We start from the raw sequence: 7,500 nt of genomic DNA on the forward strand, positions 1-7,500 counted from the left end.
ACTTTAACACACGTTTATGCTCCTAGAGGACACTTTAACACACGTTTATGCTCCTAGAGGACACTTTAACACGTTTATGCTCCTAGAGGACACTTTAACACACGTTTATGCTCCTAGAGGACACTTTAGCACACGTTTATGCTCCTAGAGGACACTTTAACACACGTTCATGCTCCTAGAGGACACTTTAACACACGTTTATGCTCCTAGAGGACACTTTAGCACACGTTTATGCTCCTAGAGGACACTTTAACACACGTTTATGCTCCTAGAGGACACTTTAACACACGTTTAGGCTCCTAGAGGACACTTTAGCACACGTTTATGCTCCTAGAGGACACTTTAACACACGTTTATGCTCCTAGAGGACACTTTAGCACACGTTTATGCTCCTAGAGGACACTTTAACACACGTTTATGCTCCTAGAGTTCACTTTAACACAGGTTTAGGCTCCTAGAGGACACTTTAGCACACGTTTATGCTCCTAGAGGACACTTTAACACACGTTTATGCTCCTAGAGGACACTTTAACACACGTTTATGCTCCTAGAGGACACTTTAACACACGTTTATGCTCCTAGAGGACACTTTAACACGTTTATGCTCCTAGAGGACACTTTAACACACGTTTATGCTCCTAGAGGACACTTTAGCACACGTTTATGCTCCTAGAGGACACTTTAACACACGTTTATGCTCCTAGAGGACACTTTAACACACGTTTATGCTCCTAGAGGACACTTTAGCACACGTTTATGCTCCTAGAGGACACTTTAACACACGTTTATGCTCCTAGAGGACACTTTAACACACGTTTATGCTCCTAGAGGACACTTTAACACGTTTATGCTCCTAGAGGACACTTTAACACACGTTTATGCTCCTAGAGGACACTTTAGCACACGTTTATGCTCCTAGAGGACACTTTAGCACACGTTTATGCTCCTAGAGGACACTTTAACACACGTTTATGCTCCTAGAGGACACTTTAACACACGTTTATGCTCCTAGAGGACACTTTAGCACACGTTTATGCTCCTAGAGGACACTTTAACACACGTTTATGCTCCTAGAGGACACTTTAACACACGTTTATGCTCCTAGAGGACACTTTAACACGTTTATGCTCCTAGAGGACACTTTAACACACGTTTATGCTCCTAGAGGACACTTTAGCACACGTTTATGCTCCTAGAGGACACTTTAACACACGTTTATGCTCCTAGAGGACACTTTAGCACACGTTTATGCTCTTCATCATCCTGTCCTCTCGTGCACGCCCGGCCTTTTTGAGGGACTTCAATGAATCTGTGTCCTTGTAAAGTTTCAATCTTGCTGAAATCCCAGAGTGTGAACGCCTCATCTCATCTTCAGCCTCTGGTCCTGGATCAGGTCTCAGGGGCAGCAGCTCCAGCCACTGATCCTGGATCAGGTCTCAGGGGCAGCAGCTCCAGCCTCTGATCCTGGATCAGGTCTCAGGGGCAGCAGCTCCAGCCTCTGATCCTGGATCAGGTCTCAGGGGCAGCAGCTCCAGCCTCTGATCCTGGATCAGGTCTCAGGGGCAGCAGCTCCAGCCTCTGATCCTGGATCAGGTCTCAGGGGCAGCAGCTCCAGCCTCTGATCCTGGATCAGGTCTCAGGGGCAGCAGCTCCAGCAGGGGACCCCAAACTTCCCTTTCCCGGGCCACATTAACCAGCTCTAACTGGGGGATCCTGAGGCGTTCCCAGGCCAGTGTGGAGATCTAATCCCTCCACCTGGTCCTGGGTCTTCCCCGAGGCCTCCTCCCAGCTGGACGTGCCTGGAACACCTCCCTAGGGAGGCGCCCAGGGTTCATCCAGACCAGATGATCCTGAACCACCTCAACTGGCTCTATTTTGATCTGTAGTGTAAAAATGATATAATGTGATGATTTTAAACGTCAGATAAACTGATAAATATGACAAATGCTGAATATGAACTTAGACACAGTTAGACTTTGTAAAGTTAGCTGTTGTTTGTGAAGCACCAACAGCCTCTCACCCTCACACACACCGCGCCCCGTCAGCCCCACAGAGGAAGTGAGACCAACGCTGCACGACGCACCGCAAACCACAGAGCACGGGTGTGGGGAGAGCAAGTCAGACGCACAGATTACAGCAATACTGACAGTGTGTGTGTGTGTGTGTGTGTGTGTGTGTGTGTGTGTGTGTGTGTGTGTGTGTGTGTGTGTGTGTGTGTGTGTGTGTGTGTGTGTGTCTTAGGGTGGCACTTGTTAAGTGAAACTAGGCCACGGAGTGAAATAAGGACAGGTTTGGTCCGTGGCCTAGTTTCACCTAACAAGTGCCACCCTAAGACACACACACACACACACACACACACACACACATATATATCCTACATCACAACTCAAGGCCGACCAGAGAAACACACCTGCTTCTTAGAAAAAAGAATGCATAATTAAAACAATCAAAAATGGACAACTAGCAAATAAAATAATAATAATAATAATAATAATAATAATAATAATAATAATAATAATAATAATAAAGATAATAACAATAAGGACAAAAACAAACAAAAAGAAAACAACAATCTCCGTTCAAAACAATAAAATCCCTTCCACCTCTCAGTGTCTTTTAATGTCTTTATTAAAAAGCTCTTTATAATATATATATCATTATATATTATTATATTATATAATGTATTATTATCATATAAAAATACAGGTAAGAAGTCTCCAACCGTCCGTCTGAACTTTAGATTATGCAATAGATTTAAAAAAGGATTTTAATATGTGATAATTGAATCTTCTTACTTCTCCTTTTTTGTTAAACTGTTATTCTTCTTTTGTTATAGTTGATTTTCTATTTACGCCGTTATTCCTTTCACATGTTTGAAATAAAAAACTAAACTAAACAATCCTCAAACACGTTTTTCACGACTGTGTTTCAGATGAAAGCTCGACATCAGCAGCGTCAGAAACAGGTGAACGTTATGAAAGTTTGTCTCATCACCAAAGAAAGACGCAGAAACACCGAGGGACGGACGGGGACGTGTTCAGGACACACGTCAAACTCTTATTATTACATCTACCGCAGCAGAATCAGCTTCATCTGCACTCTGCTTTCTACACTGCTCCCCCAAATAAAGACATCATCATCATCATCATCATAATAATAATAATAGATGTGTTTTATAAAGCGCTTTTCGCAAAAACAGACAAACAGGACGCACGTTATGAGGCGAGGACGGCCGTCCCACTTCAGAATGAGTCAGACTGATGCACTTTCCAAACATTTACAGGTGCATTACAAGGCTCTCACAGCTGAGGTTATTCCATACGTACATGTAATATATACAGTATATACACTATATAGTGTATATACTGTATATACTGTATATCACCACAGCATTAGCACACGTTTATGCTCCTAGAGGACACTTTAACACACGTTTATGCTCCTAGAGGACACTTTAACACAGGTTTATGCTCCTAGAGGACACTTTAGCACACGTTTATGCTCCTAGAGGACACTTTAACACACGTTTATGCTCCTAGAGGACACTTTAACACAGGTTTATGCTCCTAGAGGACACTTTAGCACACGTTTATGCTCCTAGAGGACACTTTAACACACGTTTATGCTCCTAGAGGACACTTTAGCACACGTTTATGCTCCTAGAGGACACTTTAACACACGTTTATGCTCCTAGAGGACACTTTAGCACATGTTTTGGCTCCTAGAGAACACTTTAACACACGTTTATGCTCCTAGAGGACACTTTAACACACGTTTATGCTCCTAGAGGACACTTTAACACAGGTTTATGCTCCTAGAGGACACTTTAGCACACGTTTATGCTCCTAGAGGACACTTTAACACACGTTTATGCTCCTAGAGGACACTTTAGCACACGTTTATGCTCCTAGAGGACACTTTAACACACGTTTATGCTCCTAGAGGACACTTTAGCACATGTTTTGGCTCCTAGAGAACACTTTAACACACGTTTATGCTCCTAGAGGACACTTTAGCACACGTTTATGCTCCTAGAGGACACTTTAACACACTTTTATGCTCCTAGAGGACACTTTAACACATGTTTATGCTCCTAGAGGACACTTTAACACACTTTTATGTTCCTAGAGGACACTTTAACACACGTTTATGCTCCTAGAGGACACTTTAACACACTTTTATGCTCCTAGAGGACACTTTAACACACATTTATGTTCCTAGAGGACACTTTAACACACGTTTATGCTCCTAGAGGACACTTTAACACACTTTTATGCTCCTAGAGGACACTTTAACACATGTTTATGCTCCTAGAGGACACTTTAACACACGTTTATGCTCCTAGAGGACACTTTAGCACACGTTTATGCTCCTAGAGGACACTTTAACACACTTTTATGCTCCTAGAGGACACTTTAACACACGTTTATGCTCCTAGAGGACACTTTAACACACGTTTATGCTCCTAGAGGACACTTTAGCACACGTTTATGCTCCTAGAGGACACTTTAACACACGTTTATGCTCCTAGAGGACACTTTAGCACACGTTTAGACTCCTAGAGGACACTTTAGCACACGTTTATACTCCTAGAGGACACTTTAACACACGTTTATGCTCCTAGAGGACACTTTAAAACACGTTTATGCTCCTAGAGGACACTTTAGCACACGTTTAGACTCCTAGAGGACACTTTAGCACACGTTTATACTCCTAGAGGACACTTTAACACACGTTTATGCTCCTAGAGGACACTTTAACACACGTTTATGCTCCTAGAGGACACTTTAAAACACGTTTATGCTCCTAGAGGACACTTTAACACACGTTTATGCTCCTAGAGGACACTTTAGCACACGTTTATGCTCCTAGAGGACACTTTAACACACGTTTATGCTCCTAGAGGACACATTAACACACGTTTATGCTCCTAGAGGACACTTTAACACACGTTTATGCTCCTAGAGGACACTTTAGCACACGTTTATGCTCCTAGAGGACACTTTAACACACGTTTAGACTCCTAGAGGACACTTTAACACACGTTTTTTACGTATATACATAAGTGTGTATCTATATAGATGAGGGGTGTTCAGTCCTGCTCCTGGGGGCCACAGTCCTGCATGTTTTAGGTTTCTCCTGCTCTGACACACCTGAGTCTAACCAAACCTAACGAGCACATCATTAGACTCAGGTGTGTTGGAGCAGGAGAAACCTAAAACATGCAGGACTGTGGCCCCCCCAGGAGCAGGACTGAGGCCCTCCAGGAGCAGGACTGAGGCCCCCCCCCCAGGAGCAGGACTGTGGCCCCCGAGGAGCAGGACTGTGGCCCCCCAGGAGCAGTACTGAGGCCCCCCCCCAGGAGCAGGACTGTGGCCCCCCAGGAGCAGGACTGTGGCCCCCCAGGAGCAGGACTGTGGCCCTTCAGGAGCAGGACTGGACACCCCTGACACGAACACGTCTTTAAACATGAAATTACTTTAATTTAAAAGTGTTAAATCATTTTTTGTCCCTGTGCCTAAAGCTCCGCCCACTTCAGCCTCTCATCACAAACATGTTGGTAGAAAAAAAAAATAAAATATTCATAAATGTGAGGGTCTGAAAGTCTCAGACAACGAAGGGAAGTTTTTATGCAGTGACGTGTTCGAGCTCCTTGAAAGCACCGAGGGGCGGCCAGCGGAGGGCGCCAGCGGCCGCCACACGCTCCCCCGGTAAAAAGCTCCAGTGCAGGCAGCGGATTACCTTATTTGGTGCGGAGCCCCTAAATGTAACACCGGAGAGATGCTCCAGTCCGCTGCTGCCGCTGCTGCCTGCGTCAGTGCGCGCGGAGGAGCGTGCGTAAAAGCGCATAAACTAACTTCATGTGAAGGAACGAAGGGAGGTGGATGGAAGCACATCCTCTGCTGTGAGCTCCTGTCACACTGTCACTGCACGCACCAAATACGTGACGGCATCACACTCATAAAACATAAAACATAAAAACATAAAAACATGAAACATGAACCTCCAGGATGGAGCAGACGCGTCCGTGCGTAACGCGCCACACATCTCCAAACAGGACGGACAACTTCAACACACACTCTCCGGATTTTAGTGAAGAAAGTCCCGAGACAGACCCCCGCAGTGACAGGTCACACAGCATCTCTCTCTCTCTCTCTCTCACACACACACACACACACACACACACACACCAGCAAAACTTACATGTGTACTGAAGCCTGTGGTCTCCAAGTGTGTGTGTGTTCCTCTCCGGTCCGCTCAGTCAGTGCGCGCAGCAGCCCGCAGATCCTTTGGTCACAGAGGGTGTGTGTGTGTGTGTGTGTGGAGCCTGAGTGTGTGTGTGTGCACCGAGGTCCCGGACCTCCCTCCCCACGCGCAGTCCCGGTGGGGGAAATGGGGCAGTGCTGGTGGCGTAAAGGAGGAACAAGAGATAGTCCCTCTGCTCTCTCTCTCTCTTTTCTACCTCTGCCTCTCTCTCTCTCTCTCTCTCTCTCTCTCTCTCTCTCTCTCTCTCTCTCTCTCTCTCTCTCTCTCTCTCTCTCTCTCTCTCTCTCTCTCTCTCTCTCTCTCTCTCTCTCTCTCTCTCTCTCTCTCTCCTCTCTCTCTCTCTCTCTCTCTCTGCTCAGCTGTGAGAGCCTTAATTGGTAAACGGCAGAAGAGGTGCTGGGGGTGTGACTCCCCCACCGCCTCTTTTTCCCTTTTACAAGGGTGACGTCATGACCGCGCCCTGGGGATTTTAAAGGTATGATGTGACCGGAGTGTGTGTGTGTGTGTGTGTGTGTGTGTGTGTGTGTGTGTGTGTGTGTGTGTGTGTGTGAGAGGAGAGAGAGAGAGAGAGAGAGAGAGAGAGAGAGAGGTCCTCACCCCTCTCTCTCTCTCTCTCCTTCCCGTTATCTGTTATTGTTCAAACTGATGCTATGTAATGAAATGATTTTCTCTCAACACGTGTGTGTGTGTGTGTGTGTGTGTGTGTGTGTGTGTGTGTGTGTGTGTGTGTGTGTGTGTGTGTGTGTGTGGGTGTGTGTGTGTTTGAGTTCTCTCCAGCTGAGCATTGGCTCAGGAAACAAGAATGTTGCCCTGTACTTACAGTTCAGCAGTGTGGAGGGAGGAGAGGGAGGAGAGGGAGGAGAGGGGAGGCTGAGGGGGAGGCTGAGGGGGAGGAGAGGGAGGCTGAGGGGGAGGAGGAGGCTGCGGGGAGGAGAGGGAGGAGAGGGGAGGCTGAGGGGGAGGAGAGGGAGGAGAGGGGAGGCTGAGGGGGAGGAGAGAGGAGAGGGAGGGAGGAGAGGGAGGAGAGGGAGGGAGGAGAGGGAGAGAGGGAGGAGAGGGAGGAGAGGGAGGCTGAGGGGGAGGAGAGGGAGGCTGAGGAGGAGGAGAGGGAGAGAGGGAGGCTGAGGAGGAGGAGAGGGAGAGAGGGAGGAGAGGGAGGAGAGGGAGGAGAGGGAGAGAGGGAGGAGAGGGAGGAGAGGGAGGAGAGGGAGGCTGAGGGGGAGTTGATGGGAA

General features: G+C 46.9%; 1 protein-coding gene across 4 annotated transcripts in view; it reads right to left on the reverse strand.

Annotated features, from left to right (window-relative positions):
* The window catches only part of flna (filamin A, alpha (actin binding protein 280)), a 70,154-nt gene extending 63,821 nt beyond the window's left edge, over nucleotides 1-6,333 (reverse strand). For 3 of the 4 annotated variants that reach the window (XM_083919762.1, XM_083919760.1, XM_083919761.1), the window contains exon 1: nucleotides 6,205-6,333. The gene's annotated coding sequence lies outside the window, so the exon portion shown is untranslated. The remainder of the gene's footprint in view (nucleotides 1-6,204) is intronic. The other variant, XM_083919759.1, reaches the window with a different exon arrangement.
* Between the last annotated feature and the right edge of the window lie 1,167 nt (nucleotides 6,334-7,500).

The sequence above is a fragment of the Echiichthys vipera genome (assembly GCF_963691815.1).
Source record: "Echiichthys vipera genome assembly, chromosome: 9".
NCBI lineage: Eukaryota > Metazoa > Chordata > Actinopteri > Perciformes > Trachinidae > Echiichthys > Echiichthys vipera.